This window comes from Equus przewalskii, chromosome 14 (genome assembly GCF_037783145.1).
Source record: "Equus przewalskii isolate Varuska chromosome 14, EquPr2, whole genome shotgun sequence".
Classification (NCBI taxonomy): domain Eukaryota; kingdom Metazoa; phylum Chordata; class Mammalia; order Perissodactyla; family Equidae; genus Equus; species Equus przewalskii.
The window spans coordinates 71,546,214-71,573,679 of record NC_091844.1 but is presented as its reverse complement, the minus strand read 5'-3'; the positions used below and the strand labels follow the sequence as shown (position 1 = coordinate 71,573,679).

General features: G+C 54.6%; 1 protein-coding gene across 3 annotated transcripts in view; it reads left to right on the top strand.

Annotated features, from left to right (window-relative positions):
• Positions 1-27,466, top strand: part of KLHL29 (kelch like family member 29) — a 180,068-nt gene that overhangs the window by 128,887 nt on the left and 23,715 nt on the right. The window lies entirely within an intron of this gene.

Genomic DNA, 27,466 nt, shown 5'->3' with positions numbered 1-27,466 from the left:
CCACCGCAGGATTAGTTGGGAGAGGCGCACAAGAACACAGCGAGACGACCGGCCCTTCCAAAATGGCCACTACACAGGTGGATCTGCGGCTGGGCGGTCCCTGGGCTTGGGGAAGGTGAGCAGACACCATTTCCAGAAAGTGTAGACCGGAACTGGCTGAGCAGAAACGGAGGGTCTGGCTACAGACCGAACAGGGACCATCACGCCATGGCCCCTGGGCCCCCTGAATACGAACCAACGCTCTACCCAATTTCGGTTTCCTCCCCAGTTACCACCACTCACAGTTGCTGAAGAGCACAAAGTGGTACTTGTTGTGCCCACAGAACATCTGCTGAAGGCAAAACTTGTGTTTATAGCTCTTCACTTCAAAAGACTGGCCGTGTTATAAAAAGAAAGGGACCATCTGTCCCTCTTCTGGACCCCAGCGCCTCTTGGAAAAGATTTCTGTGCAAGAAGGCAGTGAGAAGTCAGCACTGACTTCAGGGAACTATTTTGAGGCCGGAAAAGATTGGTGCTTCCCCACTGAGGGGAAGTCGAGGCGGCAGATGAAAGCTGGCTTTGTGGAGGCCAGGAGATGGCAGGCGCTGGCAGGAAGGAAGCGGGCTGTGGCCTCAGGGCCCTGCCCAGGTGCTCCGGCTGTGCAGAGGACCAGCTGCGAGGACTGCAGGATGGGAGGCAGGCAAAGAGGAAGGGCCAGGAGGCACTGGGGCCCCCAGGAGAAGGTGTGGGAAAGGTCGTGGCCCGTTTGCTGCAGCACAAAGTCAAACATCATCCGTTTGCATTCCTCCACCCCAGCTATTCTGGCCTTTCTTCTCTGCCAAGCCCCCTAGGACAGTTCTGCATCTTGGGGACAACCTTAGGCTCAATGATTTTCTTTTAGTGGCTGATAGTTGAGGCGTTCTTCCAGAGTGCACAGGGGTCCGACCTGTCGGTGAGGCCTGCTCTGGATTTCTTGGCCACAAGCTCTTTGGCAGCAAGGTAGAAAAGTCACATGAGAGGCCAGGAGAAGCTGGGTGGGCTTTGGGGTGGCACTGAGGTGAGCCTGCACAAGGGGGCACTTTCAGGGCAGGGATTCCTCTGGCTTGCTGGCCACCCTCTCCCAGGCTGGGCACCCACTGACTTCAGCTCCCCAACAAGGCTCTTCCTTCCTGTCTTCACGCTCATCTCGGCTCACTGGTTCTGAAACAGTCCCACAGCTTCTCCCTTCCTCTCCCCCAGGAAAAAGTGGGTTTCTGCCAGAATCCATGCAGATTCCAGAAGGCCTTAGTCTATGAACCTCTAGGCTTGAGGCTTATCCCGTTTCAGATCAAAACTTGCTTTTCTTCTTAGCTTCTGTCCTGGCGTGGAAATGGAGGAGGGGAGCTAGAGGCCAAAGTGGGGTCCTCTGAGGACACCCCTTGTTCCCTTTCCTGCTTGTCTCTGACAGAGGCCAGCTCTGAGACACCGGCTCATCCTGGGGTGAATGAATTGAGAGTTCTGTCTCCGTCCTGGGGAGGGTTCACAAGTTTTCATCCCCATTCTTAAACGCATTGAATTCCCCCCACTTGGGTGCATTTAGATTCTGAAGACAAGGCAGTTCCTGGAGTAGCATATTCAAGGCTCCCAGATCCTAAAAGGTCACACTCCTTTTATTCTTGCCTCTTTTCACTTTTTTTCTGTTCTTATTGATTTCTTTGGGTACATAAGAAAACACAGTAGGCAAAGCCTGCTACTTCCATTGAAATAAAATATTCTGTAGTCAAACCACACACCATAAGGAAATAATTGCAGTCTGTATATATTGCTAATGGACATCTCTCAGCAATTCCCTGTCTCATAAGCTTTAAACACAGACATTAGTATAAATATGCAGAAATCCCCATTCGGGCAAATTACTCTGCATTTCTGAACAGAAGGAAGATTAACCATGTGCTGATATCTTTGAAGGAGCTCAGCAGAGCAGGAAAAATTCACTGACCCTCTCTGGGAGGGAGCTGGGGACTCTGTGAGGCCTCGAGGACAGAGCGGGAAGCCTGGCTGGCATCTCTTCCTCCTCTGCACCCAGGGCTCTCCTGGAGCAGAGAACGTGGCCTCGGGAGAAGAGGATTGGCCCCCACCCCGAGGGATCAGCCACACCTGAGAAGGCTGTTGGTCACCTGGGTGTCCTGCTTCTGGAGCCTTGCAGGCTCCCAAGGCTCTGGCAGGGGCAAGAGCAGGGAGGTTGAAGATGCATTTTTTTCCCCGGGCCTCTCAGCTGACTGACGGAGCCCTCAGGGATCGCCAGGCCTCTGAGGTAAAAGGCCCACGAGGCGCCCCGGGAGGTTTGTGGAGGCAGCATCAACACTGGGGACCTGCGGCCTACAGTCTCCGTTTCTTGGTGCTTCTCCATGCTTGGTCCCTCCTCCCCCATTCCTCTCCCCTGCGTGCTCACTCCCACTGAGGCTCCTGCCCTCCCCCACAAAGGCCAGCACAGGGGAGAGGGTCTCTCTCTTCCTGGGCTCACCAGCCTGAGCTTCAAGGGTCTGTGAGGAAAGCCCCTCCCTTTCAGGAATCACCTGTGACCCCTGGTCACCAGGATGGGGAAGATGCCCCCGTCAGCACAGGTTGCTGAGTCTGGGGGTGACAGGGTCTGGCCTCCACCCATTGCTGATTAGTGGGGAGGCAGTGGAGGTGGGGAGGGCAGCCTGACTCAGAGCTCCCCACAAAAGGCGCCTCCATGTGCTCAGCACAGGCCACCGAGTCCCCTTTACAGACACCGGCCTCTGCTCCTCTCCCCAGAGGCCAGGGGCTCGGTTTTCCGTGGGCTGACGCAGAGGAGCAGGGGAGGTGGGCCGGCTGGGAGGGCCACCTCAGGCCCCGTGGGCCAGTCATGTCGTCGGATGTGGGAGGTGAATTATGAGCTAGTCACGGTGAAGCCGAGGGAGCCTGGCGTGCAGAGGTCTTCTGGTTATTTATTTTGTGTTCGCCTGCCTTTCCCACAGCGGAATTGAAGGCAGAGGGAGAGGAACTCAACATTTACATTCTGAGGAGAGGAAAGGGACTTGGGCCTCGCAGAGCTGGACCTGCAGCCTCATGGCCTTTCCTGTCACAGTAGAGTCTGGACAGGACAGTGGAGGGCCTGGGAGCAAGGCTCTCCTCAGCCCCCAGACCACTCTGAGGCCGAGCTTTCTGTAACACCTTGGTTTCAAGTCAGAACTCTGAGGCACCAGCGTCAGCCAGGAACCGAGGAGCGCAGGAGGACGTGATCCTCTCCTCAGCTAACCCAAGCAGACGTGCACAGACTTCACTCACCCAGCTCACCAGCGAGCATCTTGATGGTCTATTTTCATGTCTGTCTCCCCACACTTGACTGTGAATGACTTTAGAACACCCCCGCTGCTGGCCGATTTAGCAACTTTATGTGAAATTTTAAAAGATACCCTTTTCTGAAGACCCTTGCTTGCCACCTACCAGAAAATTGTCACAATAACTAAAGAAATCTATGATGCCTGTGAGGTGAATGGCGCCCCCTGGAGTTGTGCAGTGTGCAACTTGAGCAGCCCGTAAGCAGTGGCCCTGGGGGATTTATGGAGGGTATTACTTTCCAAATGCTCTTCTAAACGTGTTACATGTATTGAAGCATTAAATTGTCACAACAACCCTTTGAAGTGGGTAGTTATGACTCCCATTTTACAGATGAGGAAACTTGGGCTCAGAAACATGAAGTAACTTTCCCATATTTACCTAACTGGTCAGGGCCAGAGTCGGGACAGAAACCTACTGTCTGGCCCCAGAGCCTTGTCCTTAGCCCCATATGCACTGTTACATCTTCGGTACCCAGTTCTGGGTCCAGCCATGAGGATGCTCAGCACGTGTGCTTGGTGTAACAACATAGAAGGGGCCCGGCTGCCGGCTCAGTTCAGTCTCCCCAGTGACCCGCCACCACTGAATCTCTGCCTCCCCATTTGCAAAATGAGGAGCTGGACGCAGAGTCTCAGAGCTTTGGGGACACTGAGCCCCCACAAAGGCTGCTGTAGGTTGCCACTAGCTAGACCTGAGGAGGTGCCCACAAGTGGGCCCAAGCTGTGCCCCGGGCCGGGGAGCTCCGAGCCCCCTCACGGACTCTAGGACTGTCAGCTCTTCTTCACTAGGGTTTCAGACTCAGCCCACCTGACCAGCCTCCTGGGCCTCCACACCCCCTCCCTCATTGGGTCCCTCCTTCCCACCCAGTCAGCCTCACTGTGGTCTCAGTTCTCCCTCCTACCCTCTTCTCTGCTGCCAGCCCCTCAGGGGCTCCCTCCTCACCTCCTCCTGCCTCCAGGCCTGCCCCGCTCTCCGCACTCTCCACTCCGCAGGCAGAGCAACCTTTCTAAAGCGCCTGTCTGACCAGGCCCTGCCCTAGTCCAAATCTGTCAGTGGGCCTCATTTCCCACTAGGCCATCTCACCTGTCACTCAAAGCTGCTGCCCTCTCCAGCCTCACTGGCAGCTCCTTAGGGCCTCTTCCTAACAACACACTCACTTCGGCTTCTCCACTTTGCTCACCATGCCCCCTCTCCATACCCACCCCTATTCAGACCTGCCTTTAGCCTTGTTCCTCCTCCAGAAAAACTTCCCAGACCCCAAGACCACACGGAACCCTCAGGCCCTAGTGCCAGCCTAGGGCTCACTGACTCATTCTTCTCCCCAGAGCGGGGGGCCCTGGGGACTGGGCCTGGGCCAGAGCCCTGCCAGGTGGGGGCCCAGCAGTGACCAACCCCCTGAATGGCAGACCATGTGCTGAAGTCACACCCAACTCCACCCAAGGTGTGGCTTGGGTCAGCCCCAGCTCCCACGGCCTCCTCCTGCAGCCCCCATCGTCTCTCCTCATTCCGCAGGGGCTCCCACCCAAGCTGAGGAAGCCTGTCTTCCTTGGAGAAAGTCAGATGTGGCCTCATCAGGCTTCCCCAGCCTCCATCCTCAGACCTACCCCTGCAGCTGCCAAAAGGAAGCCAGAGGGCCCTTCTGAGGAACTACAGAAAACAGAGTTACATAGTGCCTGTCAGAGGGGCCTGGGAAGGGGAGAGAACTCCAGGAAAGTGGAACATTCCGTCCCAACAAGAGCTGGTTCTCACAGCCAAAAAAGCGGGGAGGGGCTGCAGTAACTGGCCCCCCAGTCCCCAACCCATAAGGCTGTAGCCCCCTGGGAATCCAGCTCCTCCCCTGGGGGCAGGTGGCATTTGGGGGTTGATCAGAGGCATCCAGCCAGCCTCTGCCTCAGTCAGTAAGGAGAGAAGCCAAGCTCTGATTGTTCCATTCATCCAGGAGCCCCTCCGAGAAGGCTCCAACTGTCTCCCAGCCCCCAAACAGACAGCACCTGCACATATGCGCACAGCCTCCCTGTGCATTCACCAGGGGGCCAGTTCCCCACCCTCCTAAGCTCTGGCTGAGGCTTGGCTTGGAGCACGGGGGCCGGGGCCGGAGGAACATGAGTGTATAATCCCTCTTCTAGGACTAGGTCATTGATCCAGAAGGACATGGCCTTACCCATCTGGGAGTAGAGATTCCCTCACTGACCCTTGTCCTGGGAAGGATCTCCACAAATCATGAGCAACCCCCAGGCCTCCTAGGAAGCAGAGAAAAGAGATGATGAGTCATGCACCTTGAGGCTCTGAAAAGCCATTTGCTGGGAGCTCTGGGACCAAGTGCAGCCAAATGCATGACTAGGACAGCTCTGCATGACTGTGCTGCCCAGCCCTCCTGAGCCAGCTGAGCTGCACCTGCCCTTGAGAAGGAAGAGACCCAGACATCACCAAACATCCTCTAGAATCCAAGTTCCTCATGGCCGGGCTTTTGGACTGCTCTGTTCATCACTGTATCCCCAGTGCCTGGCACATGCAGACGCTCAATGAATATTTGCTGAATGTATGGAGACTGCCCTGTGGCCGAGTGGTTAAGTTCGTGTGCTCCACTTTGGCAGCCCAGGGTTCACAGGTTTGGATCCCAGGCACAGACCCACACATGGCTCATCAGGCCATGCTGCGGTGGTGTCCCACATACAAAACAGAGGAAGAATGGAACAGATGTTAGCTCAGGGTCAAGATTCCTCAGCACAAAATATATAATTTGCTGAATGTATGAGTGAATGAATGACTATGGCTGAAAGTGTGCCATTCAGCCCATGGTACTGAAGCATAAACCCCACGTGCTGTGGGCTCAGAGCAGGGAGGTGGGAATCCGGGGAGATGGGACAGCTTGAGCAAGGCCATAGAGGTGGCTCCAGCGTTAGGGCGTCTTTAGGCAAAAGCCATCCTGAAGCAAGCTGTCTTCTTCCAGTCATCAGCTTCTATGATTTTGTATAACTTAATTCTAATGTTCTGCCCTCTGTCACATTCTGTTGTCCAGACGCTTTTGCAAAGTTTAACCTTATTATCCTATTATTGCCCACTGACCAGGGGTGACTCTTTTTTTGATGGATCCCTGCTCTCTGCAGGACCACATCATGCTCTTGGGCAGCGAGTAGTATTCCCTTCTCCTGAGGGGCTGTTGTGATCTCCAGGGGTTTTGGCCATATAAGCTCCTGGCCATTTGAGGCCTTAGGAATTTCTAGGGTTGCCTGGGGTAGTGCAGCTTCTGGTCGCTGGCCAGTGAGTTCACCAGCCCCACCCAGCCGAGGGAGGAGGTCCTAGCGCCTCCCACTGAGTCCATCCTGCCTTCCCTCCTTTCCCTGAAAGCCTGAGGTCCCAGTCCACCTAAAGTCCAGTGCCCAGACCCCCAGCTGGCTCCAGATCCAACGCCTGGACTTTGCCTTGGCCCCTCCCACCCAGCCTAGGCCCCTCCCAGGGATCGCCCGCCGCTGGCCCCACTAGCCAGCCCTCCAACTTGCCTCCACAGCCGCCTCTACCCAGCCCCGATCACCTACATGCCCCTTCTTTGTCTGTATCCTGACCATTTATGGTGCTCCTTTCACCCTGGGTCTCACCTTCCCAAGTGACCCCTAAATCTTCTAGGCCCCTGGGCCCGCCCTGCCTGAGGAGGGCGTCTAGGCCAAGGAGAAAGGGAAATATAGGGGTTTAACTATAAAAGCAGGGCTTTGAATTTAGGAGAGCTTGATTCAAATCTTGCTTCGGCTGCTCTGAGTTCAGGGCCAAGTGACTCCCTCGGAGCCGCATTTCCTCATCTGTAAAATGGGGACCATCAGTCATAGAGTCGCCATGAGGATTAAAGAGAGAATGCAATCGGTGGATCTCGGAGGGCTTGGCATGAAGCCTGCACCCAGGGGGCTCTTCAAAGCGCGGCGCTTCCTTCTCCTCCCCTACCTCCCCCCATCCCTGCAGAGCACCACAGGGGAGGAGCCATGGGGCGTCTATGAATGGTATGGCGTCAGAAAGATGGCTGAGAGAGGGGGATGTAATTAAAGTGGCCCTTGGCCCAGCACCTGACACGAGGTAAACACCCCAGAAAGGCGCTTGTTTCCTCAGCCCATTGGGCTTGCGTGTCGGGATCCTACTCCTCGTCCAGCCCTAAAGTCCAGCCCGAGACCCAGACCCAGCGGGTCCTCCAGCTGGGGCGGAGTGCCCGCGCCAGGGATGGGCGCTCGTCCCCAGGGAGACGGAAGGGTCCGCCCCCGGTGACGTGCGCACGGTCCGCCCCCGCCGCCGCCGCACGTGCCGCCGGGGAGGAGGGGCCTGCGGAGGTTCCCGGGCGCGCGGCGGCGGGGGCGCGTCTGCGAACGCCTGTTTGCATATGCGCAGGCTGGATATTTATAACTTCCCTTCAGCCAGTTCCAAGTTATTGATGTCTTAAAGTGACTTTAATCTGAGCCTTCTTTTCTTCAAATGGGCTTTTGATTTCCGGAGTGATATTATACATGGCTGTAAGCTATTGACTGAGCGATCGGCCTTGTGTTCTCAATGTGCTGATGCTGAAAATCTGCGATATAAATAAACTTCCTCTGGTAGAATCATTATAAAGCACAAGCAGCAGAAATTTATGGAAAGAACAGATTAAATGCTTAGACTTAAATTCTTCAGTGTGTTGCTTGCCCTAAACTGCTGTGTCTGGAGTTTGGGCTGCTGATTCAGGTGGAAAAAATCAAACGGACACATCGCTTGTCGGTGCATTTTTACTATGATCTATTGTGTTGCCAAAAGAGAAAGCTCAAAAGCTACCATTGATAATCCTGGTTAAAACTTGGAGCATAAATTATTAAGACGTGTAGTTTCTTTTCGGAGTGGTTAGGGACTGGGGCGTGCAGCACAGTAAAGAAATATAACATCAATATGTGCTTATGCATTGTAATGTGGGACATTTTTATGCCCATAATAAAACATTCCGCCTACAACTATGTTTATGAAAGCAACAGATAGGAAGATCCATAATGCCACTTAATAGAGTTAATCACCTCCCATCGGAACGGTTTAAAAGGCTTTTTATTGCACGTTGAAAAGCTCTGACCATAATTAATACTCCCCACACTGTCAGGTGCCAATCAGAAGGCTGGACGCAGCAAAGGGAATGTTCTAGCACGCGGAGCGGGGAGGGTTCTCAGGACTCGGTCCAGTTGTCTGAGCTCCAGGTTTTTAAATCAGGACTCTAACTTCTGTGTCAAACGTTGGGCTCTGGCTGGGGCGTTTGGTTCTAAATTTTCGGCTCTGGCCTCTAGATGTCAACTCTGAGTTTGTTCTGGTCTCTAGGTTCTGGGCTCTCAACTCCTCACTCCGAGTGAGCCACTCTGGGTCCCTGGGTCTTCAGTGAGATGGTCCCACTCTCCCTCTGCACCCAGTGCCAGGAGAATGGGGGTAGATGTTTCGTCACAGTCCTGGTTTCATTTGCTATCCACTGGGTGGATCCCGTTGACTGAAGAAGGTTACCCCGTGTGCCCTTCCTTCACCTCTCATGGCTCCAGCCAGTTTTCGACAAAGAGGAGGGAGGCATTCGGAATGCCGGCGCTGGCCTGGCGCCGGGGTCAGCGTGTCGTTGAGGGCTGGTGGAACAGCTCCCAGACTCATTGGCCAGGCCCACACCACCTGACCGTGGAGGCTCTGGGGCTAATCTCTCCCCATTTCCCTCCAAAGGAGATGCTTTTATCTCCTTTGTCCCTTATCACACAGCCACTGAGTGACTGGAGCTACCGGGAATCTCCCAGAAAAGCTGAGGAGGTGAAGGGTCAGGCTGAAATAATTAAAGAATAAAATTGCCCTTTAGAAGCTCCATTCAAGCCAGCAAGAGTGAAGCAGGCTGCAGAGAGACGGTGCCCTCCAGGGCCTGCGCCTCTCCCCCGTGCTTGTGGGCGACTTGGGAGTTTGGTAGCTGCGCTGGAAGCTGGTACCCTGGGGAGATTTTACAGAGTGTGAAAGCTCTTTTTCCTCTTGGAAAGTTGGGCCAACAAGGACTGAGTGACCCCTGAGGGCAGTGAGTTGGGGGCGGACAGGCCGTGAGGCCGAGCTCTGTCTCCCAACACAACATGGCGGACTTCTCTCCACTGGATGGAATCCCGGGGTACGTTAGGGCTTGGATGGAGGGGTTGTCACCAGGGGCTCAGATTTTTGTGCTCGATGGAGAAGTTGCTATAACAGGTGTTTGTTGAGACAGAATCATACCTGAACTGACTCCTGGCACCCAACTGGAACACCAGTCACTGAGTTTCCATCACAGCCTGAAAGGATTGATACCCTTTTGCCACCTCCCCACAACCAGCACCATCCAAACTGAGAGCTGCGCTCAGGTGAATTGGCCTTTTCCACTAGGGAGGCTTTTCCTGACGTGGTCTGTGCACTGGGTCCACGGGGGCAAGTCGACAGCTGCCCTCCCAGAAGTGAGCACCTCATGGGGACAGGCCTCGCCTCCCCCACCCCAAGTTGTGCACCAAGTCACAAGGACAGCTGGGGAAGCTAGTGAGGCATGGTGTTGTGGGGAAATGCTCGCTCATTCCATCAGGCAACAAAAATGTGGTGAGCGCCTACCGTGTAAAGCAAACAGAACTCTACCCTCACGGAGCTCACATCCTGGCTCCCCAAAGCCTCCCCAATGGTTCTGGCCTCCACCTCCTAGATGTGGCAACTAGAGACATAAGAAAGTGTGACCTTTCCAGGGCTATCCAAGGCCGGCTGCCCTGGAATCCCAAAATGCCAGGGCCTGGTTCTCGGTTGGATGTTCAGAGTCACATCCCAGCCTCCCTTGGGGAACTCCCTCCACCCCAGGCAGCCACAGGGGGAGTGTGCCCAGCTCGGAGAGGACCCCCTGGTGAGTGTTGAGCCTGCAGGCAGGGAGCAGTGAGGTTTCAGTTCCTCTCAGTCCTCAGGGAGCAGAGCTGGGGGTCAGCAGGTTGCAGAACTTGTTCATCTTTGAGGCAACAAAGCAAGGGTGTCTTGAAATTATGGAGGCCATGACTGTTCCACAAGGCCTGGGAGAGGGGTTGCAGACTCGTGCTGGAGCACAGGTAGCATCCACTGAGGGAATGGGGTGGGGGTGACTGGCTCCCACTGGGTTTATGTAAATGAGCTGTAGGATCTGCTGTCAGACAGCACACATGGGGCACCCTGTCTGAGCAGAGTTGATGCCCAGGCTTGTGCCAGCCCACGCAGACTGGCACAGAGTTAAAGGCAGTCTGACCCTTGGCAATCAGACCTGTCCTCCAGCAGCTATCAGGCCCTGGGCAGTTACCAGGCCACTACTTTCTCTGCCCACAGCCCTAGTGGCCTTGGAGCACCCCCAAGGCAGCTGCTTCTGATCCCTCCCTGACCTGTGGCCTTGAGTGAGCCCGGAGGCCAGAGCAAGGAGAGAAGGGGGTTGCATGCACGGAGCTGGGCTCAGCAAGCGGTTCCCAAGGGGAACTTCTGGGATGAGTTTGCTAATAGAGTTGTCTGTTCTGGGAGGTCGTGATACCTCCTGTCATTAACCTGGGCACCCTGCCCAGGGTTCTCACCAAGAAATCCTAGGCAACTGCTTGCAGGCGGGTGAGTGATTTGCAAGGACCACAAGAATATTTGCATAAACATATGTATGGAAGTGTGTATTTATTTGCATTCATTTGCATAAATTGCTGGCTCTTGGAGCTGTCATTCCTTAATTTTATTTTATTTTTTTCGGTAAATTTCTTTGAGCTCTGAGCGCAGACCTGGACACTTTGGGAATGAGAACAAAAGGGCAAAAACACAACAGCGCTGGGGCATGGGACCAGAGGTTCTCCACCTTTGCTGCACATGAGAATCTCCTGGGGAGCTTTTAGAAATCCTAGTGCCTCCATCACCCCCGATACTATTGAATCAGAAACTCTAAGGGTGGGATCCGGGCATCAGTATCTTTTTGAAGCTTACAGGTGAGTCTGATGCACAAGCCAAGACTGAGAACTGATGCCTTAGACAGGGCAGGCCTGTGTCGGATCAAACCAGCCTCGGGCTCCAGCTGAGATGCTGGGCACCTCACCTCGCCTCTCTGAACCCTCATGTGTACAAGACACTCAAAACTTCAGTGCAGTGAGGTATGTGAAGCTATTTGAGGTATGTGAAGGCCACACCAGCACACAGTGGGCTCTCAGTAGAAGGTCTCCATGCTCTTCCTCATCATCACCATCATTGTACAATGTCATCCCATGCAGAACTAAAGCATCTGGACCCCTGGCTGCTCCTCCTGGCCCTGCCACCCAGGTGGCCCTGGACTCCAGTCAGCCCTAGGAGTAGTGAGGGCTCCAGAGCGGGCCTGGGGTCTGTTGTAGCTGAGGCACACGGTCGTTTCTCCTTCAAGATCACTTCCAGACTGATGATCCATCACTGCCCAGATGCCTAGGAAGTGGGTACCTGTGAGGGGGAGACCATGTGTTCTGGAGCAAACCCACCCAGCCCTCCCGTCTCCCTCTGCTCCTCTCTCCAGGCTGGGAGAGAGCCAAGTGCTGGGGCTTGCAGGCTTTCTCCTTCCTCGTGGGTGCTGCCTGGGGGAAGAGGATGCTGGAGAGCTAGAAGTGCCTAACGACCCCCCTGGTTGTTTCCCAGGGTTCCTCTGCAGCCTCTCACTCTCCCTGCTTGATGCCATCATTCCACCTGTCCACCCACCTCGCTGGCCCGGACTCTAGAGTCCCCGGTCCCTCGGTACACGTTCCTGCTTCTATGCCTCTGCTTGTGCCATGCACTCTCGGGGCAGCCCTTCCTCCATAGCTGTCAGCTCAAATCCTGTCCTTCAACACCCAGCTCAGTGCTTCCTATTCCACACCTTCTCCAATCCAGCAAGCACTCATTCATTCCCTCTATCACTCATTCAAACCTTACCTGAGACCTGTTCAGGCCAGAAGCTATGCCAGGCACTGGGGTACAGAGACCAGTCAGATCCAGGCTCTGCTTTTGCGAGCTTTTCTGAGCAGTGATCAAAGTCCATTATGTTCCCTCCCCAGCCCCTACCAGAGAAATGGAAAGCTCTTGTCTCCTCCTGCCGTGCATATGTACCACGTTAATCAGTGCTGCTCAGGGCATGGATACAGGTCATGCTAACAGGAGACAGGCACAGCCAGACCTTGGCCTACAGAGGTCAAGGAAGGAAGTGCTGGTTCCAGAACCTCCAGGAGGCAGAGGGAGCAGATGGGAGCAGAGGGAACAGCTTCTGATGGCAGCTAGGGTGGCCCAGCCCACTCCTCTCCTGGATCCACCTTTGCTGGGACATATGGGGTCATTCCTGTGGCCTCAGGGAGCCCCATGGCTTGTTTTGCAGACTCTCCCAAGCCCAGGTCCCCTGTACTGGGGAAAGCCTTCTCCCCAGTCTGCTCCAGGGTCTGGTTGCAGCCCCCTAGGGTCGGGGCCGTAGCTATCCACCCAGACCCTACCATCCCATTGAGGACCCCCTCACCTCCACACACCAGAGGCAACACTCACCCCAAGAGGGAGCCAGCCTGGGCTACTGCAGTAGAGTTGGAGAAGCTCAAGGGAGCCTGGGGATGGCTTCTATTCCTGAAAGGAGCTGTGGCACCAAATGGACACCATTATTCACCACCCAGGCAGAGCTGGGCAGGAAGGCCAGCCCACAGGCGGCAGGGACAGCTCCCGAGTCAGGCCCAGCACCGGGCTGGAGGCTGTCGCTGGAGCTAAGGAGGACTCTCTGTCAGACTCTGTGTCTTCACAGGGGCTGCAGACCCAGCTGGTCAGGAACCTCCCACATGGCCAGGCCCCAGTGTCTCAACACCCCTAAGTCCCAAAGGGACTCTGCTTTCTTTTCCCTTTTGGTCAAAGCCACTCACTCAGTCGGCAAACCCTTTCCTGCACCCCCCTGGTGCTCCTTGCTGGGCGTCCCTGCCCTGGAGAAACCCACAGCCCAAGGGCCTGACAGGTGAGGAAGTAACCATGCCAGAGTAGCGAGCCCAGCGCAGGGGGACCAGAGGGTGGCATTTGAACCTGGTCTTACAGGATGGGTGGGCCTTTTCTGGATGAGGAAGGGGAGGCTATTCCAGACGAAGGGAACGGCCTATGCAAAGAGCAGCCTGGGAGCTGTCCCTCTGCGTTCTCACCACACTCTTCACGTCCCTCCATGGTCATCACCACCCAGTGAGTGTCTAACTGCACATCGTGCCAAGAAAGCCAGATGGTGGGGTCACTTCAGTTGCCTCCCCCGCTGCACACAGCAGTGCTCCATTCATGTCGGGTGGCCCATGCTGGACACAGCCTGTGGGGGCAAAGGGTGGGGCTCAGTTTCTCAGCTATTGTGTCTGCCCCCCTCATTCAGCCTCTGAGCACAGTGGTGGGTGCCGGGGTACCAGCCCCCACCTTCCTGTCCAGCCTGCCCAGAGCAGAGGGTCCCTAGAACCCAGGGCTGCAGCCGAAACACAGGCCCGGCCCCACCCGTGCAGGACAGCTCCCCATGGGTAATTACTTCCAATGAGAGCTTGTGAAAACAGTACTCTGGCTTTATTATAGAGTCTAATAGGTTCAGCTTCTCAAGAAAAACTGACTGTCAGGCTAAATACCTGTGGGGAAGTGACCAGGCGGAGAGGGGTGTCATTAAAGCCAGCAGCTCAGCTGAAATAATGGGAACAGTGTGAAAGGTCCTGTGTCGGGGAAATCAGTCCAGAAGGTCAAGGATCACAGGCCCGTGTGCCCAAACAGGCCTGTCCTTCCTGCATCAGGGTCTTGGATGCCTATGTCATCACTTGGAGCCCAGCATCTGTGGGCCACCCGGGACCCATTCCCATGGGTACCAGAGGCTGCGCCTGGCTCTAGGAATTCAGGGAGTGCAAGGCAGCATCTCTACCCACCAGACACAGAATTCGGTAGGCAGAGATCACATACCAAGGAGGGAGGGATTGGCAGAGAGAGGCCTGAGCTGGCAGACAGGAGGTGGAGTTGGAGGAAGATGGGAAGGGAGGATGTCAGGAGACCCCAGTCTGTTGACCCTTCCAGGGCCTCCTGGGGCCAGGCCTGGGGTACCTCCTCCACAGGCTGGTGCACACCCAGGACCCTGCCCGCCAGTGTGATGGGCAAGGCAGATGTGCAAGACATCATGGCTGGTAGACGAGGCACTGAGAGTGGGCCCACCTGAGGCAGGACCAGGAGTTGGCTCCTCCCTGGTGACTGTGGTTTCCCCTGGGGTGTGACACGTGGGCTGGCCCAGGCACTCTAAGTCAAACCTGACCCTCTGACTCTGCCAGAACCTGCAGCTGGTGCCTGATTGCCAGAGTGGACAATCCCACTTTCTTCTTTTTTGCTTATTTTCTAATTTCCTGGAATGATTGTAGGGATCACTTGCATGGTCATTAAAGACTGTTAGCAACATGAAAAACTGAAATGACGCCCAGGCTTTTGCCTCCCCTGAAATGTCAGGGGGTGATGTATTGCCCCGGACCTGACCGGGGCCAGGCCGGGCTGTAGAGGTGGGCACAGATGGAGACCCAGGGGCAGATGGCCACGGAGAGACACCCCCTCCTGGAGACTGTAGAGGGCACAAATGGGCGGAGAGGGGTCCCCAGCCCCCACAAATGCACGCAGGGACACACACGGCGGGTCGCTCCTCCCCTGCCTCCTCACCCCAAGTCCTCTCGGGCTGCACGTTCTCTTCTCCTGTGATGTGGTTCGTGCTGCTCTGAGCTGCCATTAGCCCCTGGCATCTGGGGTTTCCGAATCATTTCTCTCTTTACCTGGGTAACTGAACCGATTGTACTCCCAGCTCCGGTTCACTAATTCTTGCAAATCCTTTAAAACTATTGATTTATTTGCTGGCACCGTGGCTATCAGAATTCTTGGGAAATACTGGCTTTTGCTAAAGCAGGTGGGAGGGAGGGGGCCATGTTTCCCCCTCCTTGTATCTCTCTCCTGCCTGTCCCCACCTCCTCCCCCACACAGGAGAATTTAGGCTTTGGGGTTGTGTCTGCTTGTTGGGCTCTTCGTCTCTTATTTGAAATATCATTTCCTATCTGGGTCTTTGCTCTTCTATTTCCAAAGCACGCCCTCCTCTTGGGTCTGCAGGGTTGGGTACAGAGCCCTGGGACCCCTCACTTGGCCTCTTCCCCAGCCAGCCCCTTCTCATAGCCACACAGCTGTCTCACCAGGCTTCTCAGGACCCAGGGTGGGAGGCAGGTCAGCCAGGGCCTCTGGGTGGAAAGAGGACAGGGAATGATCATGGTGGCCAGTCGAGCCTGAACAGCCCAGCCCCTCTGGAATCCAGGGCAGCGAAGGAGGGAAGCAGGGTTCCCTATGGGCCTCCCCTGCCCCGAGCTGCCCACAGGCCAGGAATGGGGGCTTGTGAGCACGCCCTGCTTTGGTCCCAGATGAAGAAACCAGATGTGCATGATGGTGCATTTTCAGGCTCTGCATCTGCAGCCCTGTCTTTGCCGCCTGGGGGCTGGGCTGTGTTGGAGGGTGTGGTGGCCGCCGTCAGCTCCCCATCAGCCTTAGTGGAGAGCTCTGTCTTTTGGGTGAAGATGTCTAGAGTTTATGCCTATCTGGGGGCACGCACAGTACTGCTCCACTCAGCCTACATCTTTATTCAAATTCTCTGGCAGGGACCAGCTATAGGTTCTCATGTGTGTTTGGAAATCGGACGTCTTGCCCCTAAACTAACGAATGGTAAAATAGAAAACTACGGAATGGTAGCAGGGCCAAGGACAGAGTGCAGGCTGGTGGCCCCTCATCACAGGAGGGCCCTGTACTCACAGCCTAAGAGGCAAGGCTCCATCTGTTTGAGGAGCACATCCAGCGATGCTGAAGAGAAGAGAGGCAGCAACCACGCCTGGTTTCTGAATGCCATGCCCCAGGCCCAGCCCAGAGGTGGGTGACGCTAGGTCACCGAAGTCTGGGATGGTGCTCAGAAAATCCTCCACTCACCCCCAGCCCTACGTGGACTCTCAAAGTCCTGTGGTTCAGCTTCCCTATCAGAGCTCAGAGCCCCTTCCACCATCCTCCAGGCTCTAGGCCAGGCCTTGTCCTCACCACTTACCTGCCTAACAGCGGCAGCCCCTAGGGGCAGGGTCTCACTGTCTCCAGACATTTGCCCTCCATCTGTCCCACCCCTCTGTACCCCAGGCAACCTGGGTGACTTTTCTATATTTTCCTCCCAGGTTGCAATCTATAGGTTCCTAACACAGCTTATCATGCATGTCATGGGGACCCTTGCCTACACTCCAGCCTCAGTCCTGCCACCCCCACCCCCTCACTCCAGCCCTACTCCACTGCCCCCTGCCCCTGCAGTGGTCTAATGCGTGACTCCAGGCCTGTGCACAGGCAGACCGCTAACAAAAATGCCCTCCTGTCTACTTTAACAAGTCACCTCCCAAGACCAAGCCAAGTCCCCCAGCCCCAGGGGCCTTCCCTCATCCACCTGCACTCCATGCTCCCCAGCACCCTGGGCAGGCTTGCTGCGAGTAGTTTTTACCACGCTGCATATAACACAGTGTAACACAGATGCATTCGTGTGTCTCTACCACTCAGGGTCCTGGGATGCCAACCGCAGACAGAGGCAAGCAGAACAGGTATTTATCTGAGGCTGAGAATTGGGCTGGAAATTGGAGCAGGAACAGAGGCAGCGCAGGCAGATCCGCCACAGGACAGTCTGCTTGGGACCCTACACTGGCATTGTCTCCCCCGGGTGCTCAAGTGCCACTAAGCAATCAGCCAGTTCACTGTAGCCACCGTAGTCATTGCCAGCTGGCCCTGCACCCCTCCCTGGAACTTCAAAGTCCAGGGCACGAGCATCAGACCAGCCGAGCCCAGGTCTCAAGGCTACAGGCCAACTGCCAGCAAGCCACCTCTGCTCCACTCCCACAGTGACAGGGCCCAGTTCCCTATCCATCTTGGAGTTCTTGCCAATAGAAAGGGGATTCCAATGCCAAGCAACCAAACTGACTTATGTCCACTGCGGCGTCTCCCTCCCCATCTGACTGTGAGCTCCTTGAAGATGGAAACTGGTTTCATATTCATAGTCCATGGCCTGGCACATAGTAGGTCCTCAGTAAGTGTATATGAGGCTATGAGCTAGTATATTAAGACTAATACCCCTGCTCACGTGCATTGGGTTCTCCACTGATGATATAGCTAGCCGTTCCCCTGCACCCCTTGCATTTCCTGGTCATCCCACCCCAGCCCCTCCCTCCCTGGCCACCCATCTCTCCCTCCTTAGAAGGCCTTTAACACCACCGCTGGCTGTTTATGTAGCTCTTGTCCAGTTTCTCACTGTGGGCACCTTGTGTCCCCATTGGACTGCACCATCCCTTGGGGAGGGGACTGTCTTGCTCATCTATTGCCCCCTCTCCTCTGCAGCTCCCACCCCCACCCCAGCTCTCAGCCCAGTGCCCTACACCTTGAAGGCACCTGACAAATGGGCTGGTTGACTGTGTACCTGGGAAATTCAGAGGAGGGGCATCCGAATGGGTTGGAATAGCAGAGGGGCAGTCTAGAAGAAGGGAGTGCCTGATGGTGTGTGAAGAAGTGTAGTGTGAGGGGGATCAGCCTGTATATGCGGGGTGACACTGCTCAAGGTTGATTCTGAGCAGCCTTTTTGAGTGTAAAAGACAAATCTCACTCTCTCACCCTCTCTTATAAAATCCACCATGGGCCCCCAGTCTCCTGAGAGATAAAGACCACGGGTGGGTTTATTTCTTTCACATCCAATATGGCCAATATGGTGCTCTCACACCACATGCTCAAATACACACCTACACACACATATGTTTGTACACATACATACATGCATTCATCCGTTCTCATACACACATCACACGCTCACACATGCCGTATGTTTGTGCCCACAAACTTACACACACTCCACACTCACACACACACATACATATCCATGTGGTTCACACTTTGCCCCTCGGCCCAGCTGGTGAGCTCCTGCTTATCTTTCCAGTGTTTCCTTATCCATCCCCCCACCACAGCCCACAGAAGTCTCCCTGTGCTCCACCGAGAGCTGGCGGTCCCTCCTCTGCGCGTCCTGCCCGATGCTTGCCCCACCAAAACTCTTCTCACTCGACGTCACAGTTATTTAGTGTGTCCCCTGTTAAGCTGTGGGCTCCCCAGGTCTGCAAACACGTCCATTCACATATGTCCCGGGGACCCCACCCAGTGCCCCTCACACAGGAGACAAACATCTGTTTAATGAATAAACAAGTAGGCCACCAGACACTAATGTCTGAAGTTCCCAGAGTCTGCCTCTGAAAGAGGATGTCCACGCCTCAGCCTCATTCAGCTGTGGGCTCAGTCACCTGCTCCAGGGCACCCCCTAACCTCTCTAGAGCCCTCTCTGCTTTCTGCCCTGACCCATGGGCGCTCAGAGCTCTCCAAGGTGCTGAACGTGGCTCACTCACTTGGCCCCAACAATCTGTCGTGGGCTCTTGACTCTAGTCCCTCTAGCCAAGAACCACCCCCACCTTTTCTACACTCCAATGGAAAAGAAGCAGTGTCCCTAAATATGCTATAGGCAGAACACAGTTTCACAGAGGCACAGAGCATTATGAGAGCACAGAGGGAGGAGCGAGCTCCCTACCCTCACCTCAGACATCAGATTGAACTCCTTCCTTGGTGCCAGACACCAGTCTCATCCTCCCTCTCCCCCCCATCCTGAGGACCAAGGCCCCTCAGGGCATCTGCCTCACTGGTGCCAAGTTCTAGCCCCTGGAGGGGGCTTCCGCCTCACAGAGGCTCTGTAGAGCCACCTTCTCTACAAAACCCCTGATCCCCTGGCTGCTCCCAGCCCATCTGCTTTGACTTCCCACTTGGCCCCTGTGAACCCCATCTTCAGGCATCTGGTCCCAACAGAGCTCTTCAGGGTTCTGACTTGACTCACCTGGATGATTAATTCATTGCACATTGGCCCTCTCCGACTCCAGCATGTCCCCCTAGAGTCCAGCTCTCTGCAGAGCTCTCTGCACATTGGTCTTGACCTCATTTCTCACTCAGCTTTCCTAAGCTATGGCCTTCTCCCAAAGTTTCTAGCTCTGACCCCCCACGACATCTTCATCCTCTCCTGCTCTGAGCATTCCCATCACCCCCTCAGCCTCCATCCTTGAATCAGGGGAAGGAGCCAGGTGGAAGCTTCTTTACTGGGGGCAGAAAGGACTAGAAACTGCTCATGTCCACCTAACCAGGGCACTTCTCTTCAGCTGCAGCCTCAAGTCTTGCCCAGTAGCCTCCCCTACTCGCCAAGGGTCTGCCTCAACCTCAACAGTGACCACCCTGTGACTTCAGTCCTACAAGTGCATGGAACTTAATTCTGCCACTTGTAACCAGAATGAACCTGGAAGTGGATTCTCCCCCCAAGTCTTCAGAGCCCAGCTCTGGCCAGGCTCCTTGGACTGGTGCTGGGGTCCTAACACTCTGCCCTCTGCCCTCCCCCATCTCTCCACAAACAAAAGGCCATTCCCTTTGATGTCTACTCTGAGGCCACAAGACAAGAGTTGTCAATGGAGGTGACCCGTTACCTGCTTGTGTAGGGGCAGAACTTACCATTCGGGCATCTGGGAACCTGGAGAGTTGAGAGGCTGCCTCTCTCTGGCCACTGCATGTGAAGGCGCCTGTTCTGTAGAGTTGCCCGGAGGGCTCCAGGCTGCTCAGTAGAGCTGTTAGGGTGGTCAGTCTTTCCCAGGAGGGCCATTCAGGGCTCTTCCAAGGCATTGGAGCTGAATAGAATAGATAAATCCTTCCCCAAGGAGGACGTGGACAGCGAACATAACCATGCTTTAGCAGCCATAGATTGCCATACAAATTGTGGGATCATTACCGTTGTTATTAATACTGATGTCTCCTGAAGCTAGAGGGGGCTTGATTTTTGCATTTTTCCTCTCTGATTCCACAACAATGACATTTCAAATAGTTCTGTTGGACCATGTTTTGGGGAAGCTATTTTTACCACCGAGAACATGTGTGCCTCTGGTCTATAACCCACCCTGAATTCCAATCAGAAAGGAATTTTTGTGCAAAACACGGTGCCAGCAGCACAAGGGGCCAGAGAAACAATCCCTCCAGGAGATCACAGCCTGGAAAGGAGACAGACTGACAGACATTCCTCTGGAATTAGGCAACCAGGGATCTCTGCTGCGATTGAAGCACCAAGAAAGTCTCCTGGGACCACAGGAGAGGTCTGTGACCAGGGGGCCTCAGTAAGAATTCTTATAGGATGGAGTTAAGCTGAGGCCTAAGGGATGGATGGGACCCTAAGAAACAAGTGTGGAAAGACTTGGCCAAAGAGGCAGAATGAGAAACAACCAAAGTAAAGGAACAAGACATAACGGGCATGACTTAGAGAGAGGGTTGAGGGGCATATGGAGACATGAATAGAAGAGGAAGCTATGAACAAATGTAAGAACAGATCAGAGAAGCCTCTGAGAGCCAGTGATGAGGGGGTTGGGAACAAGGGATCAGGCATTCCTTGACTGAGTGGGCCTCCAGATGAGGAAAGCGCCCTTACTCAAGGTCACAGGGGAGGCATCGTGATTCTGTGGCTTGATCTAGGTCTCGCAAGCATGCTGTCCCCAGGCCCAGGCTGGCAGCTGCCTCTAATCAATCCTTGGAATGAAGAGACAGGGGCACAAACCCAGGGGAAGAGAAGGGGATGTCTCTGTTTGTTTTATGAGGGTTTCAAAGTTTTTTAGGAAGAAAAATTTAAATGACTTTTATATCATCTTAGAGAGCATGAGAATGTTCTGACTGGAAGGTAATCTGTGGTTCTGCTCAGCAAATGCATATTGAGCACCCACGAGTGCACAGCCCTTTGGTGCCAAATTCTCACAGCTTAAGAAATAGGTCTTGCCACTCAGTGTTGGACAACTTAGAAAAAGCAGGCTGATGAGAGGTGATGGCTGTTCTTAGGGCTTTTGTTCCCTTTCAGATAAATGGCAGGAATTTCCATTTGTACAACATACCAGAAGGTTTCCTCACTAAAACTCTAAGTCAGACAAGAGGTCAGAGTCTTTCACACTTCCTTGTCTACAGGACCCTGTTGCCTGGGCGTGGGGCTGTGGGGCTGGGGCTGGGCTGACTTCCCAGTAGAGGACCCCCCCGACTTAGGCTGGATGTGTGGTCCACAGGTGGCTTGACTCGGTCTTACCTGGAAGCTGGAGCCCAGCTGGCCCTCAAGGCCAATTCTGCGCCCAGTTCTTTTTTGGAAAAGGAGAAGGGGAGAGATGTGTATCTCTGGGTAGTTAGGGAGTGAAGGAGGAGGAAGGGCAGCATTCACCTTGGGAGCCCATCTGCTTGGAGGGCTCCCTGACTGCTGTGGCCCAGCCGAATAGCAGCTGCAGGACACTCTGCTCATGTAAAGCCACCATTTGTCCCCACGGTGTCTACACACGTCGGGCTCCTCCGCTCTCAGATGAATTATCCTCTGGGCGTGCATGACACAGTCTTCGCTGGGCTTTCTCAGTATATTTCACAACTGCTCTGAGTTTATAATTTTTTCAGGTCCTTTATCAAATATGTGTCATAAATACCAATGGAATCGGGAGCATTTATCACTTAGCTGGGTTCCTACTTGAGCTCTGAAAAAAATTATTTGGCTGCACAACCTTTCTCGGGGCTCTGATTTAATGGACTTCTCTGCTGCAAAGCCACTGAAATTCGTTGCCTTTTAATATTTGACATCGCTTCCTCTTTATTACCTCCTCAGACAGCCCTTCTAGTCCAGCTGGAACGAGCCCATTAGTCTCTGACAAATAACTTGTGTCGTTTGGTGAAAAATATGCAGAAGTTTGGCTGCAACTTCATCTCCAGTCTTGGTTCGTTTTGTGGCCTCACTCTCCTCTAAACAAATCCTCCAGCCTCAGGCAGTCCGCTCTAGTGTCCCCTTTCCCTCTGATGCCGTTTGCTGCTGGGTCCACAAAGCCAGGTTACCCTGAACGCATACAATGGAGTCTGAGGCGGTATTTAAAGATGTCCATAAGTGGGTGTTAACAGTTAGTCTCATTGCAGCACTATTCACAACAGCCAAAAAAGCAGAAGCAACCCAAGTGTCCATTGACGAAGGAATGGATAAACCAAATGGGGTACATACATGCAATGGGCTAATAGTCAGCCTTAAAAAGGAGGGAAATTCTGACACATGCTACAACATGGATGAACCTTGAGGACATCACGCTAAGTTAAATAAGCCAGCCACAAAAAGACAAATAGTATGATCGCACTTATATGATACCTAGAGTCATCAAATTCATAGAGGCAGAAAGTAGAAGGGTGGTTGCCAGGAGCTGGGGGAGGAGAGAGGAATGGGAGGTTGTTGTTTAATGGGTATAGAGTTTCAGTTTCGCAAGATGAAGAGTTCTGGAGATTGATTGCACAACACTGTAAATGTGCTTAACACTACTGAGCGCTTAAAAATGGTTAAGATGGTAAATTTTACCACAATTAAAAGACAAAAAGAATTAACTTCAAATGGAACCAGCACAGGAGAAACTGACACAAAGAAAGTTCTCTGAGCACTTGAGTCCATCATTTATTCATGCCTTCTAAACCAGTTGGCTCTTGCTACATAACAAGCAGTTCTAAGGTTTAGTGGCTTAAAACAAGAACCACTTATTTAGATTATGATTCTGGTTTGCAATTTGGGTTCGGCTCCACTGATCTGGGTCAGGCTCAGCTGATATTGGCGGGGGCTGGCTGGTGTAAATGGCTCATCTGGATGGCTCATCTCTGCCCTCCTGGTCTCTCATCCACTGACAGACCAGCCCAGGCTTGTTCATATGGTGGTGCTGGCAAGGGTCCCAAGAGAGTGAGCAAAAGCAAGCGAAGCTTCCGGAGGCTGTGGCTCACACTCACACTCACACTATGTCCTTTTGACCACATTCTATGGTTCAACATAAGTCACAGGCCAGTCAAGCTTTAAAGGGTGGGGGGGGATGACCTCCCCCTGATGAGAGGGGCTGCCAAGAATTTTTGCCATCTAACACATCGGCTATTTACATGGCAGTCCTGTGCTAAGTATTGAAGATAAAAATATGAATAAAACAGAGTCTAGTGCAGGAGATATACATGTAAATAAATAATTACAGCACGTAGTGTGCTCTAAAGAAGTAAGCACGGGATGCTATGGGGGATGCGGGAGGAAGAAGGGAAAGAGGCAAAGAGGCCTGGGACAAAAATAACACCTTAACTGGGATTGCAAGATAAAGTGGTAATTAGCCAGAAGAAGAGAGGCAGAAAGATGAGGGCAGAGGGGCAGAGAGGTGAGTGAAGGCTTGAAGGGGAACTGGCCTGGGGTGTGGTGAGGCTTCCATGGGGGCTGAAGGGCCCAACTGGGGGGTGGAGGAGCTGGGCAGTGGGGAGAGGGGCATCAGCCTGGAAGGGTTTAGTTAAGCAGGAATGATGACTGGGTTGCCACTTGGAGTGGCTTGGAAGGGGACAGCCAGAAACAGGGAGACATCCTCTGAGGCTGCCGCAGTGACTCAAGTGAAGAAGGATGGGGCACCCACGTGAATGAGGCCAGAAGGGAAAGGATGCGGAGATTCTAGGCGGTAAAGGGGTGGCACTTGGTGCAGGGAGGGTTGGAGAGGAGTCAGGCAGGTGGCCTGGTGAATGGGTGGGCAAGTGCTTTCTGCCAGGTGTCAGCAGAGGGGAGCTCCCCACTGAGGGACAAACTCAAGGGCACAGGGCAGCCACTTGTATGGGTGAGGCAAGGGTGCGGCATCACACAGGCACAGGTGGGGCATCCCGCTCAGAGACCAGAAAACAATTCCCTGATGCCAGCTAACAGGGAGGGACCCTGAGGGCAAGGCTTTGCTCCTACTTGGTCAGACAGAGCCCAGCCCTGCCAAGGCTCAGGCTGGCAGACCTGTCATTCACCAGGCCCCACTGCACCTCTCCCTGGAGAGGCCCAAAGGGTCTCTAGGCCATCCCCTCCTCCACAAGCCTAAAGCAGCCAAATTCTGCATTATGCTGAGGTGCTGCCAGAGTTCAACATGGAGACCCAGCCTGGCCAGGCTCTTCCTGGAGGCCTGCAGAGTGTGCAACCTGGGCACCTGCACCGCTGCTTGGAAGACTGCCCCAGGGACCCACCATCCTCCAAGCCCCTCAGACATTAAGGGATTGTCCTTTGCCAAGACAGGGGGTGGGCAGGAGGGCAGCTTGTGCTGGCTTCCTGCCATAGATCCTGGGTCATGATTTCCAGAAATGCCACGCCGACTGGGCACTCAGCTGGCAGCCATAAGCATGCACCGACTGATCAATACTTTGAATGCGCTTGGGGCCCTGCTGTGAAAAGGAATCCCCTGGTGATCACTTTCATAAATTGAAAAATTCTTCTGAAACTGAGTAATCCTGCCCAGCTAGTAAATCCAGATTTCCAGAAAGTGAGAGTAGAAAGCGCCTATAGTTACAACGATGACCTGGATCTCCAAGCACCTCCCAGATCCAGCCAGAATTCCCAGGGCAGCAAGCATTGCCTCTGGGGCTAGGGCTGGGGTATGATCATTGCTGGGACCTTGGTTGAAGTAAAATCTTCCAAAACAATCAGAATGCTTTGGGCCCAGAGGAGTGGCATTTTGTACATTGCTGTGTTTCCCTGGCCCCCTGAGCGTGGTTAACTCAGCAGGCATGTATGTGGGACCGCATCCGTCACTGCTGCAGCGTGACAGCCAGGGGGCCACAGAGCTGGTGCCCTTGGTGCAGAGGGAATTGAGCGCAGAGAGCTGGGCGGCTTGCCCAGGGTCACATGGCCAATTAGTGGCAAAGCTGGAAGGAGAACCAGGACCCAGGTCTTTGGAATTCCAGCCTAGAACTCTTGTTCCTCCCACACGACTTTACTCAAAAAGGTGACATCATCCCCCTGGCTCATGGTTTGGGAATGAATTCAGCTGGTGGCTCTTTTTGGAGCTGATGTATGACATAGCAGTTCAGCCTTAACCCAGCTCGACCCTGCGGGCTCTCCCTGAGTCCTGTGCACGCCCAGCCATGGGCTCATGCTGCAGGTCCCCACCACCTCCCTCCTGCACCTCGCCCCCGAGTGTCTCACAGGCCCCAGCCCTAACCCCAAAACTAAACTCATCATCCCCTCGCTTCCTGACATCCCTCCAGAAACCCAGCAGTGGTCCTCTCACCTCCCTCCAGCTCCATGGTCCCTCCCTCACTGAGGGCCGGAGCACCCACAGCCTAAGTGCTTGTCTCTCTGTCCTGTGACCGTTGTAGCTCAGGCCTCTGTCAGTTCTCACTTGGATTCTGGAGCGGTCACCACCGCCAACAGTAACATCGAGCCTCCTACCAGCTGAGGGCTCACCACGAGCCAGGCACGGCTAACAGCCTACCGGGGCCTAGCTTGTTTAAACCTTCAACAGAGGAGGAAGCTGGGGCTTTGGGGACATCAATTAACGTTCCCAAGGTCACACAGCTGAGAGGAGGCAGAGTTCAGGTTCTCCCTCAGGTCCGCCTCTGGGGCCCAGTTCTCCTCAGGTGCTTTCCTGACTCCCATGTGGCCTCTGGCCTCAGCCGGTCTCTGCTGGGCCTGCCTCTAACGTGGAGGCCAGAGTGATTTGTCTGAAATCCGAGTCTCACCTCTTCCCTCCCCTGCACAGAACCCCTGGGGGCTCCCTGGTGCCCACGGAATTAAGCCTGAGCTCCCTCACAAAGCTCTTGAGATCTGGCTCCGCCTGCCCACCCGTCGCACCCCAGCGGGCTCCCACAGCCCTTGTTTCTCTGCATCTGCCCCACACGTGCCCTCTAGGCCTTCCACCTGGCACTTTGTGCCCTGCTGGTCTCCCTTGCTCTGAGTGCACCTGCGGGGGGCCTTCTGGAGGCCCCAGCCAGCACCCCCCACACAGTCCTGCAGGTGCCCTGCTGCAACCGCAGCTCAGCCTGATGTGGGCTGAGTGGGGTCAGTGATTTGGCATTGCCCGTGGCTCCCAGAGGGAGGCCTGCACACCTCAGTCCCCGGATGTGGGGTGTTCTCCAGGACCACCCTTCTCACCATCTTCCTTGGTCTTCAGCGGAGCCAGAGCCAGAACTGGAACCCAGAGTGTCCTCGAAAAGAAGGGCCTGGCTGACCTCAAAGCCCACAAGCCCTTGCCCATCCCTGAGCCTGAGCGTCTGATCGTCATCACACTCTGGGACTAGAACAGGAGCCTCCATCGCCAGTTTACAAATGTAGAAACAGAGGCTCTGGGAGCGCAGGGGCTTGTCCACAAACATCCAGGTGTCTGAGGCAGAGCTGGGCTCTGGAGGGCGGCTTGGCAGGCAGCCGATCCTGGCTTCTTGTGGACAGAGATGAAGGATCAGGCTGGAGCAGTGCACGCTGGAGGGTAATTCTAGAACACTAGCCAGGGTTCAACATAGATCTAGAGGGCTCAGGGGTGATGGTGGGGGGCTTGGAGGGCGGGGCGCTCACATTCACCTGCTAAAGGACACAACGCTGCCTAACAACCGTCTAGGTCATCTGGTCCAAGGATCTGGGCCTCTGATGTCCAGCTACCAGCAATGCTAAGGGCAGGCTCTGTCTAGGGAGTCCAGGGGGCAGGCAGGCAGGGCGAGGCTGGTGGGAGCCTTGGTCCTCTGAAGGCCCTAACTTTTGCAAATGAAAGAGTTTGTATAAACTAAGCAGAGTAACTGGCAGGCTCTCCTCCTTCCCCCTTCTGAGCCTTGAGGTGGGTCTGACGAAACTTCTGACATCCCCAGGTTCAGAGCATAAAGGCCTGGGACATGCTCTGTGCCAGCCCCAGGTGGCCAAGACACCAGGCCACAAGGTAGGTATGCATTAGAGTGGGAGGGCCCCAGAGGCCATTTCCTGGGACCTGCTGGGGTTGCAAGCCAGGCTCCCCCATGCTGATGCCCCAGGTGAGGGTGGGGGTCTTGAGAGAATGACCCAGGCCTGTGAGGAGGTACAGATCCCTCCCTTGCTTGCTTCCACCATCGGAGGACGGAGGACGATGTGTAAGATGGAGGAAGTGCTTGCCAGGCTCCACTCCACCCCTCCTTTCTCAGGGCCCCTCCCCAAGAATCTCGCCCCACGCCATGACTGTGAATGTCTAACAGAAGGGACGCTGTTTTTGCAGGTTCTGTGGTTTTTATTCCTTTGGACCATATCCAGCCCATCTTACATCACAATGCCATGCTTTACTTGGTATCCAATACATCGGCACTCACTGGC